This window comes from Columba livia, unplaced genomic scaffold (assembly GCF_036013475.1).
Source record: "Columba livia isolate bColLiv1 breed racing homer unplaced genomic scaffold, bColLiv1.pat.W.v2 Scaffold_82, whole genome shotgun sequence".
Taxonomy (NCBI): Eukaryota; Metazoa; Chordata; class Aves; order Columbiformes; family Columbidae; genus Columba; species Columba livia.
This window is the reverse complement of record NW_027043810.1, coordinates 2,024,007-2,034,967: the sequence shown is the minus strand read 5'-3', so window position 1 is coordinate 2,034,967 and position 10,961 is coordinate 2,024,007.

The following is a 10,961-nucleotide window of genomic DNA, read 5'->3' as shown; positions in this document are numbered from 1 at the left end:
CCTTCAGTTTAAGGCCTGCCCTACCAAGTTGGCCAGCCTATTGAGAAAGATTCCTTCGCCTTTTCTAGACAAATGGATTCCATCCATCCCGAACACATTACAGTCATAGAGGAATGTCCCATTGTCATAAAAGCCAAAACCCTCATGACAACACCAGCCATGAAGGCAGGAGTTAATCATAGAATCAAAGAATTAGGAATCTAAAAATAGAATCCTAGAATAGTTGTTGGAAGGGACCTTCAAAGGTCATCTAGTCCAAGCCCCCTGCAATGAGCAGGGACATCTTCAACTAGATCAGCTTGTCCAGAGCCCCATCCAGCCTGGCCTTGGATGTCTCCAGGGACTGCGCATCCAGCATCTCTCCGGGCAACCCCTTCCAGTGTTTTACCACTCTCATTGTAAAAAATTCATTCCTCCTGTCTAGCCGCAATCTCCTCTCATTTAGTTTAAAACCATTATCCCTTGTCCTATCACAACAAGCCCTGCTAAAAATTCTGTTCCCATCTTTCTTATAGACCCCTTTTAAATACCAAAAGGCTGCAATAAGGTCTTCCCTGGAGAAGGTCTTCCCTCTTCTCCAGGGTGAACAACCCCAACTCTCTCAGCCTGTCTTCATAGGAGAGGTGTTCCATTCCTTTGATCATTTCTGTGGCCCTCCCATGGACCCTCTTCAACAGGTCCATGTCTTTCCTGTACCGAGGGCTCCAGAACTGGATGCAGGACTCCCAATGGGGTCTCACTAGAGCAGAGGAGAGGGGGAGAATCACTTCATGCCTCAACCTGTTGGCCACGCTTCTTCTGATGAAGCCCAAGATACGATTGGCCTTCTAGGCTACAAGTGGGCATTGCCATCTCATGTCCAACCTTTCATCCACCAGTACCCCCAAGTCCTTCTCCACAGGGCTGCTCTCAATCCCTTCATCTCCCAGCCTGTATTGATATTGGGGATTGCCCTGACCCAAGTGCAGGATCTTGCACTTGGCCTTGTTGAATTTCATGAGGTTTGCAAGGGCCCACTTTTCTAGCTTGTCCAGGTCCCTTTGGATGGCCCCAGTATGGACTCCTGAGGGACACCAGTTGTTACTGGTGCCCATCCAACATTGTGCTATTGGCCACTAATCTTTGGATGCAACCACACAGCCAGTTCCTCATCCACTGAACATTCCACCCATCAAACCCATATCTCTCCAATTTAGAGAGAAGGACGTTGTGCAGAACCATGTCAAAAGCTTTACAGAAGTCCAGACAGATGACATCCATAGCCCTTCCTTTGTCCACTGATATAGTTATTCGATCATAGAAGGCCACTAGGTTGAAGACAGGGAGGAGAATCAGGAAGCAAAGGGTAAAACTCATAGATTGGAATAAAAAACAGTTAAACAGAACAACAAAAGGGGAAATATAAACAACAACAGTAATAACAATAGAAGAATACACAAAGTGGGGGATACACAATGCAATTGCTCACCAACCTGGAAAATCAGGGCCCAGCCAGCCCCTGAGTAGCAACTGTGAACACTTGTCCAGTACAGTCAATTTCAGAGGAGCAGAGACCTGGACCCCAGTTCATGCTCAAACATGATCATGCTGAAAATCCTGCGGAATCCTGCAAACTCATGTTTGTAACCTCTTCATACTCAGAGGCTGGGTAACCTTTTAGGTTGTGACACTTTTGGACCTTGATTTTGCTTTGGCTCCCCCTTAGTAAATTCTTTTTGCATGAAAATACATCAGTGCTGCCAGAAAAAGAAAAAAAAAAAAAAAGAGTATTCCCATTTTTTAAATGAGAAAAATATTGTTTTACAGCCTTTATTTTAACAAGTGTTATTTTATCAAGTAAGGAGAAGAAAAAATAGCTTGATGCTGCCAAAATAATCATACCTTACTTGGTACAGGGAATGCCGGCAAGTTGTACATTAGTGTGCATAGTTCAATGTTATTATGCTCTTAACTGTCTTTGAGGGCAGGGTTTTCAATAAAAAAAGGGAGGGTAGTGTTTGCAGGGGGCCGTATGGGTGGAGAGGATATGACACAAGGAAGAGTCTTAGCTGGCTGATCTCTTAATATATTTAATCTTTTAACACAGGGGTATCAAACTCATTTTCACTGTGGGCCATATCAGCCTCACAGTTGCCTTCAAAGGGTTGAATATAATTTTAGGATTCAGCCTGTGGCCTTATGTTTGCCACTTGGTTATGTGCATTGTACTCCTTTATCACCAACACTGTCTCATAACACAAAAGACATACTGTTTTTTCTCCTTGCAACACAAACATGTATTTCCTTTCCCATCTATCATTAAATTGCCTTCCTTCTGCATCAATCTTTCTCTTACTGGACATTTTTTAATTCATGAGTGGGACACTGGCTGCTGGTTACAAAATATCTTTTTATGGGCATTTTTAAAAATAACATGTAATTGCTGAAGTTCGTGTATCTGGCTAATTTATTAAAAAATTAAATTAAATGTTTACCCAGTTGAGAGTACCCCTTCAAGCACTGCCCCCCCGCCCCGCTAATTCTTGTCTGTCTTGCCTTTCAATGCCCCAAGGCATTTTCTAGTCTCAAACATCAGTCTCACCCATTACTCTTCTTACCCAGGCTCACAGCTTTCCTGTAGCTAGAGCTGAATCTCCTGCAGTGTAACATGGTCACACATGCTGCACACATGAGCAGCAGGAGCCTGGGGGCAAAGAGCTTGGCACTGCCACCAGGTAGAAACCAAGTGCCAGGCCAGATAAAACAAAGCGGAGGGCCAGATTTGGCCCACAGGTCGTGTGTTTGACACCTGTGTTTTAATATATCCATACAGTACCATCCAACATGGGACGTGCATTGTTGCCTCCTGGATGCAGGCATGGTACTGCTGACTCTAAGATCCAAATTCAGTGGCTGCAATATAAGGAACGGAGGGAAGAAAGTAGGAATTGTCTGTCCTGATGTCTTCATTTCTTCTTGCTTATCTCTTCTTGTATGACTTTTTCAGAAAAAAACAAACAAACAAACAAAAAAAAAAAAAAAAACAACACAAAAAACCCACAGCATTCCACATTCATAAAAGTCTCTGTTCCTGTCTAGAGCAGTGTAGATGAAAACTTCACAACTAGACAGAGGTGTCTTGATTTATTTTTTACTTATCATTGACAACAATACTCACAATGCCATTTCTCACTCTCCCTCATGTCTCCTCCATGTGACCCAGTGCACACTCACACACATATGCACAGCCTTGGGAGTAGTGCAGATGCAGTCCTGAAGGGGGAGGGGACATCACAAGAAACCAGCCAAATAATGCCATATGTCTTTAAAAAAAGTGGACCACATAATGTGGTTACAGATTATGCCATATTTAAAATAATGTCAAAAGTTTAAGTCTGATACCTTAAAAAGTGTAGGTGTTAAGCAGGCAAGTAAAGGAAGTGACAAGAGGTAAAAAGAGAGCCTTAGTAGAAGTCATTGTGAAATACTACCAGGAGCAGAAAAAAAGAAAAAATAAAAACCTCTCTGGAAGAACGCATATAGAAAATAAATAATGCCTCCTTTCCAAACTGAACTCTTAGGAGTAGGAACTGCGATGTGACTATGTGCAGGGCAAGGCAGGCAGTGCCAGTGTGCAACCTCAGCTCCACCTGCCCCAATGTGGGGCTGCTGCCTGCCGCTACACTTGCTTCCTAAACATGTGCCCCTTCTCCATCCTCTGTGTGTGGGTTGGGTACAGCATGTAACTGTGCTGGGTGTCTGTGCAAGGTGTGGGCAGGGGAGGGCTGCAGAGGTGATCTCTGTGAGAGGAGACCAGGTGATGCTGGCTCTCATCAGAGCCACTATAGGACACAGCTGAGCCCCTCAGCCAGGCAGGTGGTGCCTCTGGGGAAATATATTAAAGAAAGAGCAGGGAGAAAAAGAGTGAGAAACAATAGAGGGAACACCAAGATTAGGGCAAAGAGGAAGAAGGAAGGACCTTCATGGCTATGGTATTTTTCTTCTCAGCAACCATTACATGTGCTTAGTTCATCTTTCCTAGTATTGGCTGAGCATTTGCCAGCTCATGGGAAGTATCTTTTTTTTTTTTTTTTTTTTTTGCTTTGCTTGGGTGTGCTTTTGCTTTCTTGGTTGAACTGTCATTATCTCAGTCCACAAGTTCTTTTTTCACCTTACTTCTATTTTCTGCCTGTCCCAGAGAGAGGAATAAGTGGGTGTTTGGATGGATGTTTATCTGTTGGCCCAGGTCAACCCACCACAGTAACTAATTTATTGAATGTTATCCCAACACAAAAGAAGCAAATGGCAAACTTTGTAAGGGTCTTAAAACTACATACCAGAAGCTTGACTGTCACATTACACATGCTGGTAGAAACTATTACAAACATAAAATAGACAAGGCAGTAAGTACAATGGACTGGGGAAGAAGATGACTTTGCATCTGTGCAAGGGACTCGGCAAATAAACTGGAGTTCTCTAAAGGGGTAAATGAGCAGGCATATTTAAAGCAATTAATACATGAAGTTCTATTAGTCTTCCTGAAAAGGCATGTTTTAAGTGGATACTATCTCCAGCACCTTTGAGGCCTCAGGATTCCTCCTGCCTGGAGCCCGGATGGGAGGTCCCAGGCTGTTGGACACATCTGTTGCTTTCCTGTTTGCAGGGTCAACCAGCAGTGAAGCAGAGCCTGTATCGCATACACACACACACAAATACACAACACTAACGCTGCTAGATATACAGATGGCCACAGGCAAGGCGATGCCTTCAATAGCACTTATGGATAACACTACCAGGAGTCAAACAAACACCAGGTACAGACAGCCTAGTCCCCTTTGTCCACTCTGGCTGCTCAGGGTTGAAGTTCACTAGTGAAGGCACACATACAACACTGTGTAGGTTCACAAGCAAACACACACTTTCACGGATCTATGAGTACCAGTATAGCACCTCTCCACCTGATATCCCTGCTCAGATCTGAGCTCCTTCTGCCTGCTCCACAGGTCCCGTACTCGCCAGCACATCCAGCTTGGTGCTTACTACCAAACATAGCCATGCACTCACACACTCTTCTCACAGGCAGCCCACACTTGCAAGGAGCCACCAAATACCAGCATACCCACCTTATGTGCCTGCATAGATCCAGGACGCCCTGCTCACCATTAGTGCAGCTTGGAGCTTGCTAGGGAATTTGCACTGGAGGAAGACAAAAGCAGTTGTAACCCATCAGTTACAAATCCCAGGCTGGTCCTCTCCAAAAGCTTGTCTAGAGTTTCTTAATGGGACACCAAATAATGGCTGAAGAATTTGGGTCTTTGCAGCACCTGGCAAAACAGGCCTACCTGCTGAGACACACAAAGAAATGGCATTATGGCATATATATGGCATAATGGAAAAGAAGCACTCAGGTCTTCCTCATTGCCTCTCTTATTAATCATTCCTCCCTATGAAAAATATACCAGGCAACAAAGCTTTTGTGAAGCCAAAGCTTCCTGTCTGGTTGAAGATAATGTCTTCAGAACAAGCATTTCCTGTAAGTTGGTTCTTACCTTTTCAAAGTGTGGATTTGCTGTGGTTTATTGTTCATGACAAGATACAAGTTGAACTGTCTGCAACCTAAGTTTTTTTTGAATGTGTACTTTCTGCATAGGTATACTCCAGTTCTGAGCTGGAGGACAGCATTTAATTTTATTATTTGTGTTTAAAAAGTTTAATTACTTAGTTTCTTATACTGAATTATAAAAGGAAGCATTTTATTTAATTTAATCCTGCATTCTGTATTTAAATTGGTTTGATACATCCATGTTTTAAATTAAGAACATCCTGCCCTAAAATATGCAGTCAGCTGCATCAGCACAAAGCAGAACTCAGTGGCATGGGGGCAGAATTTAGATTCAGATTATGGTGGAGTGTGGTAAGTCTGATTTTTGGGTCAAAAATCTATCCACAAAGAGCCACAGGTTTGTAGAACAGTACTGAAGTTCTTCATTCAGTCAGAGTTCATACTTTATGTTGTTTCTGCTCTGTGCACAATTGATTCTGATCTTGCGAGTTAAAGTGCAAAGTACATTTATGAGGAAGAACTATACTAGCTTGTTTTGCCCTCAGAGAGATGTTTTACATTACAGTTGCTTGTGCTGTGTGTGGCTGCATCTAAAATATCGGAAGCCAGAGACTAGTTGTCACAGAATCATGGAATAGTTGAGGTTGGAAGGCAGCTCTGGTGATCATCAATGGCCTGCTCAAAGCAGGATCAACTAGAGCAAGTTGCTAAGGACATTTTCTAGTTGGCTTTCAAATATTGTCACAAATGGACAGTCTACAGCCTCTCTGAGAAGCCCATTCCAGTTTTGAACACACTCACTGTAAACAAACAAAACAAAACAAAACACAACACTAAAAACAAAACAAACACACACACACATACACACAAAACCAAACCAAACCAAACCAAAAAAACAAAACAAAAACCAACCAAACAAACCAACTTTGATTGATAAGATCCCCCTGAGCCTTCTCTTCTCCAGGCTAAACAGTCCCATCTGTCACAGTCTCTCCTTGTACAAAAGATGCTTCAGTCCCTTAATCATCTCAGTGGCCTTTTGCTACTTACTCCAGTAAGTCCATGTGTTTCTTGTACAAGAGAGCCCAGAACTGGACACAGTACTGGACACATGGCCTGACTCATGCAGTGTAAAGGGGAAGGACGACTTCACTCTACCTGCTGGCAGCATTCTGCCTAATGCCAACTAGAAGGCTGTTGTCATTCTTTGGCATTGTTGCAGTTTAACCTCAGCTGGCAATTAGAACCACAGTGTCATTTGCTCACCTCTCCCCTGCCCCTGATGAGATGGGGAGGAGAATCAGGAAATAAAAGGTAAAACTTGTGAGCTGGGATGAAAGCAGTTTAACAGAACAGCAAAAGGGAAAAGATAAATAACAATAATGAATTACTATACAAAGCAAGGGATACCAAATGCAATTGCTCACCAGCCTGATAAAAAACAATGTCCAGACTGCTCCAGAGCAGCAGTCACTCAAGCAGCAATCATGGATGCTGGACTGCTCAGGCTCAAACATGCTCATGCCGAATCCCTTGTCCTGGACCAACAGAGACTTGGACTGCACCTTGTGCTCGAACACAACTGCACCACCCAGCAATTCCTGCAGAAAAAAAGAGGGCTCTGGACCACACAATCCCCGTGCTGGAAGTGTTCCCCTCCCCATCCCCTTCACTTAGTCTGCTACCTGACTTTATACTGAGCATTACCTTGATGGTATAAAATACCCCTTTTGGCTATTTTGGGTCAGCTGTCCTGGCTGTGTCCCCTCCTGACTTCCTGTGAAAATTAAGTCTGACCCAGCCAAACTCAGGACATTGCCAGTTTCCCATGAGAATTAACCCTATATCAGCTGAACCAGCACAGCCATGAGGCACATTGCTGGCTCATGTTCAGCGTGGTGTCTGCCAGAAATCCTCAGGTCCTTTTCTGCAAAGTTGCTTTCCAGATCGTTGGCCCTCAGTATGTACTGGTTTCTCACCATGCACAGGACTTTGCATTTACCTTTACTGAACTTCATGATGTTCCTCTCTGGCCATTTCTTCTGCTTGTCCTCTCTCAATGTTGGGACAACCATGTGGTGTATCAGTCACTACGTCTAGTTTTGTATCACCTGAAAACTTACTGAGGGTTTACTCTGCCCCATTGTCAAGATCATTAAAGATGTTACACACTACTGCATCTAGTATTGAACCCTGGGGCATGCTCCTCGTGACTGACCTGGAGCTGGACATCATGCCACTGGTTTTCATCATGCCACTGGTTTTCAATCCACATCACTGTCTACTTATCCAACTCCATACTTCATCAGCTTGTCTGTGAGGATGTTTCAGGTGACAGTGTGAAAAGCCTTACTAAAAGTCAAGATAAATAAACATTCACAGGTCTCCCTTCATCCATGGAGCAAAGTCACCTCATTGTAGAAGGCTATCAGGTCAGTCAGGCATGTTTTTCCCTTTGTAAATACATGCTGACAAGAAGGTGACTACCTGACTACCTCCTTGTCCTTAATGTGTCTGGAAATTATTTCTAGGATTAGCTGCTCCATCAGCTCCCCAGGGGCTGTTGTGAGGTTGACTGGCCTGTAGTTGCCTGGATCCTCCTTCTTGAAGACAGGAGTCATGTTTGCTGTCTTGCAGTCTTCAGGGAACTCTCCCAATCACCATGACCTTTCAAAGGTTATTTTGAGTGGCCTTGCAATGACATCAGTGAGCTTCCGCAGCACTTGAGGTGTCTCCCATCAGGGCCCATGGACTTGTGTATGTACATTTTGTTTAAATGCTTCCTAACATGATCCTCCTCCATCAAGGATAAATTTATGTTGCACTGCATTTTCTCATAGTTTTCATGCACCTGACATTGCTGAAGGCAAGTCATACCAGCAAAGACTGAAATGAAGAAGGCACTGAGTCATGTAGTATATTGCCCTTTTCTATGTCTTTGTGACCAGCTCCACTCCATATTCAGCAGTGGCTCCCATTTTCCCCTAGTTTTTGTCTTGCAGATATACCTGTAGAAACCTTTCTTGTTGCCCTTCACATCCCCCATCATATTCAAACCCAGGCATTTTTTTGCTTTCCTAAGTCCACCCCTGCAAGTTAGGGGATTCTTCCTGGATCATGGGTCATCCAACCCCACTTCAACATCTTGTACACTTCCTTTTTATGCTCAAGTTTAGTCAGGAGTTCCTTGCTCATACATGCAGGTCCACTGCCACCTTTGCTTTGTATCCTACTCCTGGGGATGGACCATTCTTGAGTTCAGAGGAGCTGAAAACCAGCCAGCTATTCTGAACCCCTCTTCTCTCCAGGACTGTATGACATGGGATTCTTGAAAGCAAATTCCTGAGCACTACAAAGTCCACTCTTCTCAAGTCTAAGGTTGTGAGTCTGTTTTTCATTTTCTCCCTTTTTTTTCAGTCTCGTTTTTTTTCGGCTCATTGTTACTGCTGTCAAATCTAACCCCAACCTTTACATCCTTGACCAGTTCTTGTACATGTCCTTAAAAATAAATGGAGTAAGAAAAAAAAAAAAAAAAGAAGAGAAAGTAAATTAAGAAAAGGGATGGAAATTATTTTTATGTTTCTAAATTAAACGTATTTGTTCCTGGTAACCTATAAAGTGAAAATAATTATGCAAATGTTCATAAAATTATGTTTCAAGATTTTGATTAATTCTCAGAATTAACAAAATGAATTATTTGTGATGTCCTTTTCTGTTCTGAAGGTACTATATCTCTTTTCCACCTGAAGCCAAGTGCCAACCTATCTATAAGGCAGGCATGAGCTTTCTACACAGATCTACTTCTTTCTACACAGATCAAAAAGTGGAGTGGAAAGTCTGACATTGTTGGATTGATCGGAGAAATCATTCTTGCAGGAAAAGGACTGGCAGTACAAGCCTATGATTTTAGTAACAGATTCTACAGATTGAGCTTGTTCAATGTATTCTGTTTCTCAGTGAATGTGGCATGACAACTAGCTCAGAGTTTGGTGTGATCATGGCAGACACAGGGTTTGTCACTGTCACTTTGAAAGGGTAAAGCTTAGTGCTGGGGTAAAGGAATGTGCATTTCCTGTGTGGGTCACCACAATACTTTTTTCTCATGTCTCAGTTACCCTGTTTCAGTCTGATAGTAATGATCACTTTGTCTTCTTGCAGAGTCACATATGAAGATTGGGAAAGATGCACCACCTGTTTTGCTCTTACATTTCAGCTTCCTCCTGTGGAATTAAGGTAAAAAACCCCAGATTTTCTTGTCCAGATGCTCAAAGGACTTTGTTTTTAAACCAGTATGCCATTGATACAGACTGAATGCGTAAGGAAATTTTATTCCTCACCTTTGTCATCTCAGTCAAGCCTAAGTTGCTTTCTTATATTCATTGATATGGAGAATGTGAGATAATGTCAGTTCCCTGTGAAAGAAAGATCCCCTGTCTAGCATTGACCTACCTAATATCTGTCGTAGCAGCAGTTTAATCACAAAAGACAGAACTCTTCATAAGCTATTTTCATTGCTTAAGTGATACTGTATTTGAGAAAGCTGATTTAGGACACCATTGCTTCTATGTATTACCCTTTTGCTAATAATTTGCTCTGTTGATAGAAATGATTCCAAACTGCTGGGAGGAAAGCTCTATTGATCTCCAGGGAAATTCAGATCTAGATCTGGACTTTGTTGATATTTGGGTTTCTAAGTTTCAAGTAAAGCAAAGTAAAAAACCCCAACACTTAAAAGCATGTGACAGGAATAAAAAGGAGCACATCTATCTGAACGTGAAACAGATCAGTTCTTCCAAGAAACATATGATGAGAAGACAAAGAACAGAGGAGAACATCAAGAGCAAAGGTAAAGTCTGTTAATAATGGGAAGGTTGTATGCATTTTTTAATAAATAGTCTAACATATTTCACGTCTTAGCATTTGTATGCTACAAATTTTTCTTTTTATCCTGCTGTTTGAAGTTGGGAAGGATGGGTAGTTCAAGGCAGGTTAAAGATGGAGACTTGCAAAGCCAACAAAGTGATGTGTGACCTCATAATTTTTGTTGATGCCATATTGAAACAGTCATTGTATTTGGACTGCTCTTCAGATGTAAGCCTGAGTTGTTGTGAGAAATACAGTTGTGATTCGTGCTAAGATGTTTAATGTTTACAGATATAACCAAATGAGGCACGGGCTCTGAACCTGGAAAAAGGAAAAGGTGGTTAAGTTCTATGTAAATAGTTATGAAACTTGCTTATGAAGTTATATTGACAGAGGGAGCTAACATTTTAAGGGTTAATTAAACATATAATGGGTGCCCACTAATGAACTAACCTTTAAGGCTTAGCCACACAATAAATGCTTAGTTTAGAGCTTTATGTTAAGAAGAACAGAACCCCATCAAATGCCAAGATAAGAAGTTTTACTGCACCTAGCT